The sequence below is a fragment of the Triturus cristatus genome, chromosome 7 (assembly GCF_964204655.1).
Source record: "Triturus cristatus chromosome 7, aTriCri1.1, whole genome shotgun sequence".
Lineage (NCBI taxonomy): Eukaryota > Metazoa > Chordata > Amphibia > Caudata > Salamandridae > Triturus > Triturus cristatus.
This window is the reverse complement of record NC_140590.1, coordinates 1,761,079,353-1,761,097,192: the sequence shown is the minus strand read 5'-3', so window position 1 is coordinate 1,761,097,192 and position 17,840 is coordinate 1,761,079,353. Positions and strand designations below refer to the sequence as shown.

The following is a 17,840-nucleotide window of genomic DNA, read 5'->3' as shown; positions in this document are numbered from 1 at the left end:
CACATATTCCACAAATATGCCACTTCCCAAAAGGGGGACTTCTACACTAGACACACTCATACCTCATATACCGTTGCGCAGCATTCAACCTCACGAGTTCATACATACCAGACTTGACCCGGCACACCCTACGCACCGGGAACTACCCAGGACTCATCCATTCCCCATGTATTCCTATGGAAGGGTGGGTCTCTCTCTCTCCTCACACTCACTCAGAGGGGGAATCACCATCCCCAGGTTACATATACCATAAAAACTTCAGGGGCGGACCTGCCAGATGGGCCACGTCCAACACATGCCCCTCCCAGCCCAAAGGCAGGGCAGACCAATCACTACCGTGATGGACTTCCCTGCGTGCAGGGCGATAGAACATGGACGTGGCCCGTGCTACCGAGCCACCCTCCAGCTCAACGCCCACCTGGACCGATAGACACACACACGCTAAAGATTAAGAAAAATAAAAAAAATAAAAAATAATAAAGACATAGGCCCAACCAGGCTACCCCACGGACACGCCTTAGTTGTCCGTGACCGGGACCAGGCCCTGGGCTACCCAGACACCACTGGTCCCTGCTAATCCGGAGTGGGGGGTGGTAACCCCGGGCCCACAATAGCCCTTCTCCCCTCCCTTTCTCGGGGTAGCCACGCCTACCACTGTTCCTTCCACCTAGGGTCCGCACCCTCAGGCTTGCCAGAGGTCACGGGCAAGAATGTCCCACCCTACCTCTACTTCTGAGGTTCCGCGTCCTCCCAGGAGGAACACCCTCAGAACACACTTTATCAGTCTTGGAACTTCCTCCCTCCACTGGTCTTCCACCTGGGAACTAAGCGTTCAGCTCTCCCCAAGGCAAGCCGCGGCCGAGCCAGCAGGTCTTCCTTGTCCGGGATACAACTACCATAATTTTAACAAAAACGAGCCGCGGCCGCGCCAGCAGGTCTCAAGGTTCAGCTCTCCCCAAGGCAAGCCGCGGCCGAGCCAGCAGGTCTTCCTTGTCCGGGATACAACTACCATAATTTTAACAAAAACGAGCCGCGGCCGCGCCAGCAGGTCTCAAGGTTCAGCTCTCCCCAAGGCAAGCCGCGGCCGAGCCAGCAGGTCTTCCTTGTCCGGGATACAACTACCATAACTTTAACAAAAATGAGCCGCGGCAGCGCCAGCAGGTCTCAACGTTCAGCTCTCCCCAAGGCAAGCCGCGGCAGCGCCAGCAGGTCTTCCTTGTCCGGGATACAACTTAACATAAATTCAGCCAGGGCGACACCTGACGCCTAAACCACATTCAGCGGGGTACGGAAGGACAGGACACCTGACGCATCAGACACATTCAGCGGTGCACGGAACACATGATGCCTCCAACACATTCAGCGGGGTAAGGAAGGACAGTATTAACGTTGACTCAGCAAGCTCCCCATCCCGGGGAACTTATATTCCATTACTCATCATACCTCAACATTCATGCACATACCGTCCCCTAGACTGGTAGGACAGTTTTTTTCCACCGCCCCGGATTCCTCAACCTGACCCTCGGGGCACGGGTACCATTACTCTAGGGCAGGGACATGGACCATACATATTTGACCACAATTTCGCAACCACTACTGGATCCCACCCTTCTGGTGAATCCAGAGAACCATATTACACTAGGGAGATGATTTACCCTCCCAAGCTAGGGACACCTAACTTGAACACATCTTTCACAGAACGGACATTTACGTAACCTCTTAAAACAATAATCTCCTTTCTTTGCAACCATGTACTATACAGAGTTTTGCAGGGAGGCCAGTTATCGTTGGGGTACTGCGCAAACACAAGTCCGGATCCCACCGCTTGCCACCAATGTAGGAAATGGGACCCCCGGCCGGCCAGGGCTTGCGCCACAGCCAGTCAGAGACCACCACTCCTATGAAAGGTCGACCCCTGCTCGCCCTCTAGGTAACGCGGCGCGGGCAGCCAGGCCTATCTCGGAGGACATGTGAAGCATTTGCGCAAGCACCCAGCAACAACACCCCAGGCCCACCACACAGGAAACTCCACACAAGGTATTGTATAAAAATAGCCTCTGTATTATACACCACACATTAAATAAAGGCACACACTTTACAAGGTGCCCACAGGCACGGGGAGAATGTACAGGGGATTATATATACAGGGGACAGGGCCACATGGACCACTGTCCGGAATCAGCACTGTGTAGAAATTAGCATTTAGAACATAGGAATAATATCACAGTAGCACAAAATAACGTGTAGCCACAACCGGTAACTACTGGTATCGGAAAGCACCACCTACGCAACCCTAACCACCTTAGGAGAAATATTGCGCAGGGAATCAGGACCTCACTAGCACTACCTGTACTAGGAGAAAGCAAACAACCACCTAAGTATCACCATACCTGTAGGGGTAATAGAACGTTACACATGATGCATGAACACATTCAGAGGTGTAGAGCAAGGAACAATTGCGCCAGAACTCATATGCCACCACCTGTGGTAGTCCCCAGGCCCACTGGCCTTGTCCAGGCTAAGACGCCCTGTGTCCAGCAAAGTCAGGGGCAAGACTGCGCAGGAGGCCCAGTCCAAAACTCAGAGGGGCACGACCTAAACGTGGCAGCTGCCCACTAAGTGCTGGGCAGCTGTGGAACGAACTCAGGCACCGGCATGCCTCTGTGGCCCTCTCTGGGCTATAAAACAATTGAAGGGCCCCCTAGAGCCTTCGTGGCCCTAAACGTTACTGGGGGGGCAAAGGGGGAGCGACCCGCTGCCATCTGGGGCCGCTCCGTAAAGAAACAACTGGTGCCCCTTGTGGGTGGAGCCTCGCTGGGCTCTTTCAGAGATCGCCCCATCGTTGGAGCCTTCTCAAAACAATTGTGCCCCCTCGTTGGAGCAGCCCCACTATCAAGCGGGGGCTGCTCGGGGAAAGACGGGATCCAGTGCAGTGCCTCGTCCGGCACGCACACGGGAGAGGCATGTTGGAGCGGCCCACTGTAACGAGGGGCCGCTCAGCACTGCACGGGTGCCTCCATCTGGCGACCTCCCCCCTCCAGGCAGCTCTACTCACCAGGCTGCTCTCCAGAGGCGGCGGCGGCACTTCTCATGCGGCGCGGGGCTTCCCTCGCAGATCGGAGCCCCGCGCTGTGCTCTCAGTAAACCCGGGTCTCGGGCTTCCTCTCCTCGCCCGGTCCCTCTTCCGGGACCGGGACTTCTCTGCTGGTGGAGCCTGCGAGGCTCCGGGGACAATGGCGGCACTTCCGCTTCCGTCCCGCGGCCCCGCCCACAACCAGGCGGGCCGCGGTGATTTTCAAAGGCTGCTCGGGCCGCGGCGGTGACTCCATCACGGCTCAGATGTGGGGTGGGCACCCGTAGATAAAGATGAAGCGAGGTGGGCTCTCGCTCGACCAGGCAAATGCGGGGGGGATCCCTACGCTGGGGACTCCCTGCCTCTACGGTGAGGTGCAGCCCGGTGCTGCGACAATCCAGCGCTTCCTAAAAGAAATAAAGCACCCCAGCGCTCCCAGGGCGCTAAAAACGGCTGCCTGAAGTCTCTAAAGTCCTGGAGGCACAAGGAGATGGAGCAAAAAGCTCCCAGCAAAGAGGCCTTTAGAAAGTATGGGGCAATGGCAAAGAATGGTCCCAGAAGTCCTCCAGCGTCCAGGGCATCAGGGGCTGGGCAGGGCCCAGGGAGGCAAGCCTTCCCCTGAGCCCCAGCAGCAGCACGCCCCTGGCAGATTCAAGTACAGAACAAGAGCAAGTCCAGAGTGTCACAGCACCCTTTTTATACACATATTCTTGGTCTGAAGGGGCAGGCAGGGGGAGAACCAGCTGGAACTGGTTATGGGGGATTCTTTACACTGGCCAGGCTAGGAACATCAGCCGCACCCCAGGGGGTGGAGCCAGCAATGTCTGGGGAAAACCCAGCCTCATTCATGACACTCAAACCAGACGGTCAATCCACAAGCAGACCCAGGCTCACTCCTCCCCTCACATCAGTATGCTAAACACTCCATTCACCACCGGCCAGACCCTCCCAGATCCTGGGAGCCAGGCTCACCAGCCAGCCCCGGCCAATCATACGCCAGGCACATATTCCACAAATATGCCACTTCCCAAAAGGGGGACTTCTACACTAGACACACTCATACCTCATATACCGTTGCGCAGCATTCAACCTCACGAGTTCATACATACCAGACTTGACCCGGCACACCCTACGCACCGGGAACTACCCAGGACTCATCCATTCCCCATGTATTCCTATGGAAGGGTGGGTCTCTCTCTCTCCTCACACTCACTCAGAGGGGGAATCACCATCCCCAGGTTACATATACCATAAAAACTTCAGGGGCGGACCTGCCAGATGGGCCACGTCCAACAGACACCTAAGCTCAAAGACCAAAAGACATGAAGACATCCATGTCTAAATTTAACATATAGACACTCAGCCACACATGCATATAATTCAACAAACATACAGAAGCCAACAAACAGAACAAAAGACATACAAGTAGAAATACAAACTGACATACAGTTACTGATGCATAGACAAACAGATATAAGGGCAACAACGCATATCGAACAACACACAAACTGGCACTGACACGGATATACAAGTGGTCACTCATGCATACATGCTAAAAAAATTACAGACTCAAAGGCAGATGACATACTGCAACAAATATAGACAGAGGTACATATAAACACACATACAGTAATACCCAATAAACAAGCAGATACACATGGATGGAAGGCCACAATAGATAGATACCAACTTGGTAATAGACGCTTAATTGGTGCCAAAGAGCGCGTCTCGCGGCCACGGGTCTTGCATTTTTCGCAGTCTGGTCTGTATCTGTCCTGTGCTTTCGGCACTCTGCCGCAACCAGTGTTACTGCTTTAATTTCTCCGTGTGCTGTACCTTTCGTTACCACCGCCTACCCTGTCCTTGCTTGCCTCTACCCCACACCCCAACTAGAGCTGGCAGGCACATTCCATGTCAGTCGGTAGTGGCTCTTGCTCAATCCCTCCGCTTCCCCTCACTTTTCTTCGTCTCTCAATTTTGTTTTCGTTTCCGTCCTGCTTCCTTCATTATCCTGCTGTGGCCACTCTCTCTTTCAACATTTGTGCCTCTCTCTCTCTCTCTCCAAGTCCCCAATGGTCACTTCTCTCCTTTTGTTGCATATTTATATAGCGCGAACTCGACCACGCAGGTATTGGAGCGCTTTACATAGCACCGTGTTTACATTACACATTCAGGCATGGGGAGATTGAGTCATTTGCCCTGAATCACAGGATGTGGACGCGACCTCGAGGCTCGAACCCTGGTTTCCTGCACCAGAGGCGGCAACGTAGCCGACGGACCACATCCTCTCTGACAGTCTGTGCATGGGTCCCTCCATATTTGCATGCTTCACTTCCCCCCCCAGCGGAGTTAAGTAGGTGCATATGCATGAATTTGATGCACATGTTTTCTCTGCAGAATTCATGGCGCTGAAATAAGTAGGAAACTTTAAGCAAAACAAAGATAAGAAATGTTAGGCTTCATAGATGGCAATATATACCTGCTTCAGTCCACCCTTCCAGTAGTCCAAGTGGCCATGGACAAGCCGTGTGCAGCACCTTAAGCCGTTTCAGAGTTTCTGCCAACTCAGCTTTGCATTCTGGGAATTGTAGTTCTTCGTTGACCAGATGTCCTTAGAATTCAAAAAGAGTCCACAGGGTACATGAGTGACTTCCCTGGTCGTCCTTCCCTATGTGACCCACTGCCCCCACCTCATTTCTTTAGCGCTTAAACTACACCTCACATAGTGTTTTCCCTGCGGTGAAGCTCTCGGTCATCTGCCTGAGGATCAGTACAAGTAGCGCCTCGAGGCGGAGCGCCAAATGACATGCCTCTGCACTGCTGATGAACATCATATAATGCGCATCACAAATGCGTCCCGCTGCACACATCTGTGTCTTCACACCTGTACGTGTACACGAGTGCTAGTGTATGTGTTGTACGTTGAGGGATTGTCTGTGTGCCTCTTTGTGCATTCACTGCACAGAAGTCACACCAGTTGGCTTTGCCAGTGCTTGTTCTTCTCAGGCTATGGGCATATAAGGAAAAAGAAACACTTTTCTTGCTTTCTTTGTCGTATATTTATGTAGGTGCAAGTTACTGCAGGTTTACCGAGTTCTGATTTCTCGGTTGTCGCTGCTTTAATTAAACATCTTCTGAATTTGATTTAAATAGATTTTAGATGGTCATGTTTTTTTTTGTAACCTGATTTCTCTCAGCTGTGGCACGTCGGATATATTTACAGTCTCCTACTTCCGCTCGACCGCCTGAGCTATCTCATTGTGTATTCATTGGAGCCCTCCAATGCAACCCTCCTTCCCAATGAGACATGAAGGCTGTTTTAAACTGACATCCAATCTCTTATTTATGTCAGATGTAATTAATGTTCTCTACTTTGTTTAATTATGCGTTTTCTCATAAACTCACCTTCACATCACCCGCCTGTGTGCACTGCAGGGGATTTGTACGCATGAAAAATCCTTGACACATTAGCCCCAACATATGTATTATCAAGCATTCACCACAGTCGGTCATCGACTAATTAACTTATAGACTCTATTATGATTACCAGCTGTGCACAGCTATGTGTGGTTAGTCAGTCACACAGACTGTAACCGCCCCTTAACCTCCTTGGACCTCACAGAGCACTTGTATCAGGTTCAGGAAGTGTTTTGTGCTGATCTGTGGTGTGGGTCACATGCCACGGTTGCCATGGTCACATCACCCTTGCTATTGCTCTGCTTTGACACTCCTTAAAGACTGATCTTTGAAACATCCATTCCACGGTGCAAGAGGAGCCCGGGTCAGAAAGGGCCGGATCCTCTTTTCAAGGTAATCATTGGTTTCGGCTCTTGTACTCAGCTGAACAACAACAGTTCTCACACGTTCCTCAGTGACTTGCGCTTCTCAAGGGGCAGTTCCCTGGGGCGGCTCCTCCCCTCTTACTGACGGGGATTGGTTCGGTGCTTTCTCATCAGGGCCATCTCTGCGGTCGATCTGTGCTCGTGCTGTGAAGGCAGCAGGGCTTTTGCCAGTCAGTTCCCCCGTTGACTGCTGCAAATTAAGCCTCCTCCTGCCTTCCTTGGAGCCCCACCCTGTAGGAAGGTGGAATCTGACTATATGGTTGCCCCCACTTTTTTCCTGGTGTTTGAATGGTTTTTGACTAGTCTGGCTGGGATCCTGCTATCCAGGACCCCAGCCTATCTGCTTACTCCCTTAAATGATTGGTGTGCATATTAGATGCACTAGTGATTGGATACTGTGGTACCTTATGAGCCCCTAGTATATGGTACCTTAGGTACCTAGGGCATTGGTACTCCACAGGCCTACCAGGGGCTGCAGCATGTATTATGCCAACCCTGGGAAGCATTCACAATCTGACACCACAGGCCTGCTACTGCAGCCTGTGTGAGGTAGTGTTAGCACTCCTCACTGAGGTATAGGTTCCTATATCTCACCATACACACACATACAAACCTATCAGTCACCCCTATGGTAGGCCCTATCAATCCCAAGGGCAGGGTGCTTGGTTTACTAAGTGAGGGGGTGCTTCTGCCTGAGCAGGACCCCTCTGCAGCTGGCAGAGTCTATTCTCTGCTGCTGTTTGTGGATGCGGTTAAACCATATACTCTTAAGTGCATTATAACCTCGCGGTAAATGCTAACTTTGGAATGACTGCATCAAAACATGTCATGTTTGGTGTCAAACATCTTGGAATCATACCCCCACACCAGTGGGAGTATGATCCCACCCTTCTAGGGGGGATGACATGTACCCACTGTACTAACCGGTAGAAATCTTCTAAGGCACTGGCATCACAAAATGGATGCCACCAGCACAGACACCGGGCTGCCCTCCTGCTGCTGACCGAAACTTGCAGTGGAGGGAGCTCAACAAAGGGTTTCCTGTCACAGGGAGGTGTCACAACCTCCCAGACAGGATTTAGTGTATTGGAGCTGGGTGGGTGCACTCTTAGAGTGCTTTGAAGTCCTGCACTGGGGGAGCAGTAGGCTCCTCTGTGCATATGCCAGCTCAAACCGTTTCAGGGGCTACCTGCCCCTGTCCTGGCGCGAAACTGGACAAAGGGAAGTGGGTGTAACCACCCACTACCCTGGCCCTCCTAGAAGAGTGGCCATAGAGCTAGTCCCTCCCATCTTTTCACTATAAGATACCAAACATTGCCAATGCAATTTGGATTACACCTGGACGAGGCTCTACGAAGAAGAATCCTGGCCCTTCAACGTTCTACTATCTTTAGAAGACCAAAGGATCTCCCTTGGAGTCAAGGAGTGACTCCCCTGCTTGGCAGGCACCAAAACTATTGAACTACGGTTGCAAACTTTACCGCTCCTGCCGGAGCCCGAAGTCCCTGCGTCCCCTGAAGTGGATTTCCTGACCTCTCGACGGCCATTTTGAGTACCTAGCGAAGCTGTGGCATCTGGACCCCACGAGTGACGAGGAACAGCAATACCAGGGAACCGTGCACTGATTTCGAGTGCAAGCCCTAATCTGCGTGCTACAAACTTGTGCTTTGGCCCATTTGTTGTCCAAATCCCTAGCAGGTTTAGTACCAGAAATCAGCGGCCTACCTCGTCTCGAGTGACCGTGGGCTGTTGGTTAACTTTTCCTGCAAAGGCATCTTCGCAGTTGCTTGCCCGTTGGCTAGTAACTCTCCAGAAGACTTCCACATCGACTTCAAGGTCTCGCCTGGTTGCTCTGGGCCTGCCCTCACTTGCCCTCGCTGGGTAAGTCCATCAGACCTTGCTGGTCTGCACCATTGCCAATATTCACTCCACACGAGGCTTGCAGTTGCCAAGGCTTGTTGGCTCCAATCCGGGTGCCGACACCGTCATCAGCTGCAGACGTCGTGGGAACCTCTGAATCCAGCTGCTGGTCATCGTCGATCCCTCCTGGACCTCGTGAGCGAAGAGACAAAATACCATCATCGACCTGAAGAGACGCGACAGCTGTGGTCATCCATCTTGCTGGCCACCGGTCACTGGCAAGTGACTCTGAACTCTGTCCCCTCAATTTCTAGGTCCTCTGCAACTCCAATCCATCTTCGGATTCGAACGGACACCTCTCCAGTCGTCACAAGCAGCAAGTCTTCAGTGATCTCCATTGAAAACAGCATCGCGACCAGACACCAAAGGACACCTATGCACCCAGCTTCCCTGGGTGAGGTAACTCGTGCACTCCGGTGCCCAAGTGTGTGTTGGCTATAGAAATACTTACCCTGTAAGTTTCTTGCTTGTTGACTTTTGCGAAGTGTCCTAAAACTGTAAAATACAAACCGCGACATTTGCCATTGAAACCTATGAGAAACCCGCGTGTGTGTTTAGACACTGCACACGCCTCCTGTGAGCTGATTACTTACCTGCTAACACTGCAGAAGTGAAGCCCCAGCGATTCCCAAGGCCCTAGGCCTCTTCATTTTGCATGTCGAGTTTGTTATACCATTTTTTTAGTATATGGTCTGGTACGCCCCTAGGGCTACAGCCATATTTTGCTTAATTTATTGAGAACTGTTGATCTTTTGAATGTTTACCTGGCTCTAATCTCATAAAGAGATTAGTAGAGTATATTTAGTAATAAATACATATATATTTGATATATATACCTGTGTGGTGTCTTTTCATTTGGTAATTCAAGAGATTATAAGGTAAAACAAGCTGCTTTACATTCCTCAGAGACTTAGCCTGAAGGCTGCTCTCCACAGCTACCACTAGGATAGCTTTCTTTAAAAAGGTTGTCTTTAAACCTATCTACCAAGAGTCGAACTGGACTGGTGCAAGATGGCCACTATAACTAGTGACCAGCATATTCCAGGCCAACTTCTCACACACCCTTGCTGAACTAATGTTATGTTTACCTTGCCTCAAAGGTGCCCTGGGGTTTGGTATCGGCTCCGGAAGCGGTGTGGTGGCCGCGATGTCGCCGTTTATAGACTTTGCTGCGGCGAACACCGCTCTTTCTGCAGAAACCGCGGGACTGCACCTAAGGGGGGGGGGGAGGAGGGAGGTTCCGACAGTCTGACCCTCAAAGGACTGTGATGTGTTCTCTCTTTCAAGCCTCCTATCCTCTTTACTCCCCAAAGAGGTGTTTGTGGGAACCAATGTGGGGCCCGTGCCCACTGGGCCCGCATCCACCACGAGGCGGGTGCTCGTGGCAGAGCACTATAAGAGGTGGCGAGGTGCGGGACCATGTAGGTCTGAGCTCTTTCCTGCAGGCTGGGAGGATGGCTCAGCTTAAGAGGTACAATATGAGTTTGCTTTGGTAACAAACATAATACAAGTGAACTCTCTGCCCCAAGAACTATGAATGTCCCCATCACTCGACCCTCTTTAGTAGTAACCCGAAGACCCACATCTATTGAACACATCCATCAGCACCACACCCTCCTTCCACGCTCCTCTTCCTGTTTGTGTAAAGAAATTCCTACCATAGGGTGGTCTTTTTCAAAAGCTCAGATAGCTCACGCTATATAAATTATGACAAAAAAGAAGTGAAGGGTGTCCAGTTAGATGTTAGTGTCAGGTCGAAATCTGCAATACATCCAGAAGGACCAACACTGAACTTCAGGTCTCCTCGCGCCTCAGTTGACAAACTCTAATGGGATAAAAGCCACTCGAACCAGAAGAAGAGGGCCCCGTGCTGGGATGGGGTACAGAAGAGGGAGAGAAACACCAAGAAACTCGGGGAAAACACTAAAAATCAACCTTGGAAGAGAAGAAACAGATCTCTAAAAATAAACAAAACCATTAATAAAACTATTTTTTGGCTTTGGGAAAATGGCAGAATAAAAAGCTTGAGATTTCGAATCCCATCTAGCTTGAGACCCATTTGTGGTAGTAAGTCCCATTCTGCATGAAATTTAAATCGTAATTTTGAATTTCCATCATTTTTTACATGCCCAATTCATAATTGCCAATGCACTAGGCCCCTTCTGGATGTAGAAATATTTGTCTGTTAAGAAAATGTATGTCTGTGATACCCAGATAAAAAAAGATAGGCAAATAAATATAATTGGAGTTTAATAAAGATCTATTCTTTTTTAGGTCTCGCCTAGGCAGCGCTTGCGCTGTCTCGTTGAGACATGCAGTATTTACTATAGTGGGGAACCATTGTTTAAGCTCCGCCCACTCTCCGTCCATCTTTTGGATTGGCTTACATCCTAAATGCTGCATTCTGATTGGTTTTCGGCTTGTTAGTCCCTCCCCGTGACGGTCATGTCGTCATTTGTGTCCTTCCATGGCTATCAGCCCCTTTACTGCACAGACTATTTTCTTCCTGTCTTTTCCCCTCCCTCCCGCAGTCCCTGACTTCTTGCCCACCCTACCCCTGGAGCATGAGGGCTCCAATCCGGAAGTCACCGCTACTGTCCTGGTGTCCTGTTGTTTTTGCATTTGTCACCCCGAGTGGGACGGGTATTCTCGTACGTGAGTCCCGTTCTCTCCATGCCACTGAAATCAAGCTGAAGAGGGGTGAAACCCCGAAACCGGTTCTAGGATGCTTGGATCCAGTCCAGAGAGGACCTGGCTTGGCAGTTCGGGCTGGACTGTTCCCATGAGGCACAGGGTCAAGACTGATTTGCATATGGCTGGGTTCAAACTGGAATGGCATGGTGAGCAAAAAAACTATGGATTTAGGCCCAGATCTCTGTACTGGGTGAATGTACGATATTGTTCTGCATTCTGTCCATCAACTGTTGTTTTTGCATTTGTCACCACGAGTGGGACAGGTATGCTCAGACGTGAGTCCCGTGCTCTCCATGCCACTGGAATCAAGCTGTCCTGACTGAAGAGGGGTGAAACCCCGAAACCGGTTCTAGGATGCTTGGTTCCAGTCCAGGGAGGACCTGGCTTGGCAGTTCAGGCTGGACTGTTCTCATGAGACACAGGGTCAAGACTGATTTGCATATGGCTGGGTTCAAACTGGAATGGCATGGTGAGCAAAAAAAGGATGGATTTGGGCCCAGATCTCTGTACTGGGGTGAATGTATGACATTGTTCTGCATTCTGTCCATCAACTGTTGTTTTTGCATTTGTCACCCTGAGTGGGACAGGTATGCTCAGATGTGAGTCCCGTGCTCTCCATGCCACTGGTTTCCAGCTATCCTGGCTGAAGAGGGGTGAAACCCCGAAACCGGTTCTAGGATGCTTGTTTCCAGTCCAGGGAGGAACTGGCTTGGCAGTTCGGGCTGGACTCTTCCCATGAGGCACAGGGTCAAGACCGATTTGCACATGGCTGGGGTCAAACTGGAATGGCATGGTGAGCAAAAAAGCGATGGATTTGGGCCCAGATCTCTGTACTGGGGTGAATATATGACATTGTTCTGCATTCTGTCCATCAACTGTTGTTTTTGCACCCTGAGTGGGACAGGTATGCTCAGACGTGAGTCCCGTGCTCTCCATGCCACTGGAATCAAGCTATCCTGGCTGAAGAGGGGTGAAACCCCAAAACCGGTTCTAGGATGCTTGGTTCCAGTCCAGGGAGGACCTGGCTTGGCAGTTCGGGCTGGACTGTTCCCATGAGGCACAGGGTCAAGACTGATTTGCATATGGCTGGGTTCAAACTGGAATGGCATGGTGAGCAAAAAAACGATGGCTTTAGGCCCAGATCTCTGTACTGGGGTGAATGTATGACATTGTTCTGCATTCTGTCCATCAACTGTTGTTTTTGTATTTGTCACTCCGAGTGGGACGGGTATGCTCAGATGTGAGTCCCGTGCTCTCCATGCCACTGGTTTCAAGCTATCCTGGCTGAAGAGGGGTGAAACCCCGAAACCGGTTCTAGGATGCTTGGTTCCAGTCCAGGGAGGACCTGCTTGGCAGTTCGGGCTGGACTGTTCCCTTGAGGCACAGGGTCAAGACTGATTTGCATATGGCTGGGTTCAAACTGGAATGGCATGGTGAGCAAAAAAACAATGGATTTAGGCCCAGATCACTGTACTGAGACGCCACCACTGCAAAGCCCCAGCCCCCATCTGTGGTATGGCCAGCGCGGACTAGCACTACCAATTCCAAATGATCTTCCTAGGGGACGCCACGGCAGGGAAGACGTTGCTGGTGCAATAGTACACCGAGAAATCCTTCCTGGAGCAGGCGGTGTGCACTCAGGGCATGGATTTCCATGTAAAGATGCTGACGCTGGCGCCCGGCGTGCAGGTCAAGCTGCAGATGTGAAACACTGAAAGGCAGGAGCGCTTCAGGTGAGTGACTCCCACAACCCCACCGCCACAGCCGCAGTGATAGTTCACTGGGCAACCTGCAGTGCGCACACTTTCATCCCCACCACCATAGCAGCAGGGACAATTCAGTGGAGTGCCTGACCTGCTGTGCATACTTGTACTGGAAGTTACCGAATTCACTAATCCTGCGGGGCAGGAGCACTAGAGGTGAGTGTGACTCTTCTGACCCCACCACCATTGCGGCAGGGACAATTCAGTGGAGTAACCTGCAGTGCATGCTTGTACTGCAAGTAACCAAATTCACTAATTTATTTATTTATCATAATCCTGCATGGCAGGAGCATTACAGGTGAGTGTGACCCTCCCGACCCCAGCACTATAGCAAGAAGTGGCGTGACTGCAGGATACTCTCGCACTGCACATAACTGCAGAAACATTTCAGGCGATTGGTGCTCCAGTGCACATTTCAAAGCAGCAACATTTCAGGCGAGTGTAATCCTCCGCGCAGGCGTACTGCACTCCAGGTGAGAGAGTGTCTTCTATGTATGACCTCGGTTCACACCTGCATTTCCTCACCTTGCGGCAGTGCTTTAGCTCGGCATTCATGGAAACATTTAGATACTACAAAGAGGGAGATTTTGGAAACATAAATCGAAGGACTTTATTTTCCCTGTCCCTTTAGGCTGGAGACTCTTAAATAAATCAATTTTTGGCTTAAAAATCGGGAGTTGCCTGCCTAAATAATTGAGCATGGCCCCAAGGAACAGCGCTTGCCCACCCCCACACTGCATCTTTCTGCTCCCTATGCATACCCGCTGCATCCTTCAAGGGGACACAAGTGCTTCTCGTTAGCATGTCACTCGTGTGCAGGCATGCACGGAGTCCTCAATGCACACAGTACACACCTGGCATAGGCACGTAAGACAACAATCGTTCTAGAGTGCACACCCCCGAGAGATCCCTGGGCTAGATATGTGTGGTTTGTGACAGGGCTCCGTAGCTGGTAGACCTTCTTGTGTTAGGACCGTGTTCTGAGTGCAGGCGGGCCACTCTCGCAATGAGAGCTTCATGTATCCGTGTTTTGGGTGCAGGCCCTGTCTTGCTGGTAGACCTTCCTGTGACCGTGTTCTGGGTGCAGGCCCTGTCTCGCCATGAGAGAGAGCCTTGGTCTAGAAGTGTGTGATTTGTGGCAGAGTTCGGTTGCTGGTAGGCATATCTAGGCTGTGAGTGCTCTGGGTGCAGCAGGCAGGCCTGCTGTGAGAAGGAGCCTTGGTCCGAAAGCCCTATCAGTGCTCGGTTGGTGATAGGCTTATCTGTGCTGTTCTCTAGATTCCAGTCCATAGAAATTGTCTTTCACGAGCACCCGTACACAATATTTTTTTCAAATCTTGTATTTTCAGTAATATGACCACTGAAGGCCCTGATTTTATATTAAAAACAGAGCTCTGGACTATATCATTCCCCACTAAAAGGCAATATTTCTCTCCATGTGTTCCCATACCTGGCGTGTCATAAAGTTTGGTGCTTTTTTCCCTCCATGTTAAAGAACAGTGGATGTGTCAGCACCCAGGCTAATGTGCTGCATAGCTAAATACATATAAGGTCCCAAAGGCGAGACCGATGCGTTGCAAACGCTTGGTTAAAGATACTTTCACACGGAACCCTGTAGGTGTATTTGGATTAGTTGGATGCCAATACCAAAGCTGAGAAACTCAATGTAAAATAATCTGTAAACTGTATATTGGTTTACCTCAGCTGCGCTTGAATGACATGCCTTGTTGGTTTTAAATTCACAGTCAATATCAAATATTTCTATTCAGAACCATAAACAACAAAACAAGGCCATATAAAGACAGGGTGATGTACCACAAGTGCCCTAATTATGAATCAGGCAGAGAGGATTTATGCATGGAAGTCACTCCACCTGCTCTGAGAGGGCCTTAGCTCCGCAGCCAGTTTCACCGGGTGCAAAATCACGTGACCGGAAGTTTCCAGCGGGTCATTTGAACCGAAAAGTCTGATGGGATTTTGGCTTCGGAAGCAGCAAAGGCTCATTCTGCAGATGTGATCTTACAAAGGGTAGCAGCAATGCCCCTGCAACAACAACCCATGGCCTTCCCTCACCTGCTACCCCCACTCCCTTATCCCCATCCCACCCACAGGCCAGCACATACATTTAACATTTGCTCTTAGCAGATGGTACATTTATGCAGTAAAACCCCTTGGAAAGGCAAATTCCGCCCCACCCAGTAATTCCCCGTTCCACCGGGTTTAACTCACAGTTGCACCGTACAGCATGGTAATAGTAATATTGTGATGAGTTTTACTCTTACCCCAGTACTGTGCAACTTGTCATCAGTTCCAAGGCGTTTTAATATTGCCTGCACTTATATTGTCTCCCCAATATCGCCTACCTACATATTGTCAAGGTAACTAGATGTGGTGTTAAGAAAACTGAACCTGTACTTCCATACCTATTCTTAACTTGATGACATGCTCGTCATCGATATTGTGGAGCCAATATATGTACAGATCAATTATTGATCTTGATATTGTTGGATACAACCTACAGCAGCAAATATCTACAGGAAACATATGAACATGAGGATAGTAAGTTTCCATGATGATACTCAAAATTTGCAAGTCAGAACCATGACTGTCAGGACCTGTGCTCGGTATCGAAGTCTGGTTAGTGACTCTAATCCCTGCTGGAGGATTGTTGATTTCATGTAACATCTCAACACCCCCTATAGCCAGTTATTGGTCACTTCTGGTCAGTTCTAGCCTTTTTATTGGGTGATTGTTTCTTTGCTAATCCACAGGATAATGATGGATCCCGGATGATCTTTCATTTCCGGGAAATCTAACATTTAGACCTTCTGGATGGTAATTTTCTTCCTGTACCTCTAAACATTCTACGGGGCTGAGTGAGTTGTTGGGACAAACAGCTGCTACTGCAACCCAAGCCTAAAGCAATTTTCCTGGCTGGATGTCCCAGCCTGTAAAATTGGGTCAGGTGTTCCTACACCACGGAATTCTGAAAGTGAAAACACCAGTCTATATAGGGAATTCCACATGGGAAGCCACCCTGCCCAACTCATGAATGTGCCCTACTTGGGGACAACTGAAGAGGTGCAAGCTCACAGTGAGAGGAGTGAAGAACCTCTGATTGGGCCCAAGGGAGGTCGGGCATGCTAGTTCATCTAGTGCACTGCAGAAGAACCCCGATCGCAAGGTCTTCATCATGAACGTCAAGTCCCTGCCGAGTTCCGCCTTCCTCTATGCCTGAACAGATGTTGGAGAGACGCCATAGTCACTCAGAGGAGGGGTCACACTTCACAATGCGGTTCAGGCCCAAAGCACCTGCCCAGAAGTCACCCAACACCGGCCCAGAGGAGCACAGCCGATCCATGGACCTTGAGCCCTGTTCACAAAGTTCATCAGGGGACTAAAGGATGGACTCAGCAGCCTGTGCTCAGGATCACCAGCACACGACGAAAGGCCAAACAAGCTTTTTGTCCACATCCTGCTTCTTGTTCCCTTGTGTTCAGAGGAAGTGCAGCTACACCACTTGATGTCAAAAGTGGTTAAATACATCCGACCAGAATGTTTTCTTTCTGTCTTTGGTCTTCTCTTGCTTCCCTCTTTCAGGAAGCAAATGATGACTCAAACTGTCAGTGACCGTGTTGATCCGAGGTATGGTTAGAATTTTGAATGCAGCACACCGACATTAGAAAGTAACATGTCTAGTATAAATACATTTTTGCTCCAAAGTATAAATCAAACATTAAAAAAAGCAATGCAGTATGTTTTGCCATCATTACTTGTTGCCCCCATCTTTTGTACATCCTTAAGGCTGCAACACGTATTTCGCCCTTACTTGGTGCCCAGGCCCGGGGCTTTTTCAAGGCAAAGAAATGCTAAAAAATAACAGTAGATAATGAAGTAAATGATGAGGCAGGATACCAAAAAGGTATGGCAACTTGAAGACTTATTCTTAGAAATCAGCACCCAAGACAGAGGGCTCCCGCTGCGTACCAGGATCTCTGCCAACTGGCAAACGTTCACAGAATCCTGGCACGCATCCTTCTGAACCCGAACGTGGAACCACAATTAGACAATGCCTTACATGCTAACAGATCAAATCAAATCAAATGATAACTGATTCCAAGGCATTACTAGAGAAAGTTGAAAAGGAAACATCAGATTTTAGAGACTACACCATCAATAAAAAAGGTAATAAGTTTGAAAAAGATAAAAGGAACTTCACATTGGAGAAGGTGTACCCATATCTTCAGTCGGATTTTTATTCAAGATCGGAATCACGTAGATACCTCCCAGAATTTCAAGGTAGATCATCGAATAATTTCATAATGTTCTCCAAAACATCATCCTCCTCAAGTGGCAGTGAGTGAGAAACCAACGAAGGACGTAGAAATATTAATAGAAGAGGACATTTTCAGCAACAACAACCTCCTTTTTTAGGGAGAGGCCAACAAAAGTCACAGGGGCGGCCACGATTCAATGACCAACCATGGGAGATGTCCACCCGCCGACAGAACTACAAAAACGAACGGTATCACCGATATATAATCTGTT

General features: G+C 49.8%; 1 long non-coding RNA gene across 2 annotated transcripts in view; it reads right to left on the bottom strand.

Annotated features, from left to right (window-relative positions):
* LOC146813016 (uncharacterized) overlaps positions 1-17,840 on the bottom strand; it is a 252,808-nt gene that overhangs the window by 152,691 nt on the left and 82,277 nt on the right. Inside the window, exon 1 of one of the 2 annotated variants that reach the window (XR_014966944.1) lies at positions 4,764-8,730. The exons of the other annotated variant lie outside the window; for it this stretch is intronic. This is a non-coding gene — a long non-coding RNA (uncharacterized LOC146813016). Of the gene's footprint in view, positions 1-4,763; positions 8,731-17,840 lie in introns of those variants that run through there. 2 annotated transcript variants of the gene reach the window in all.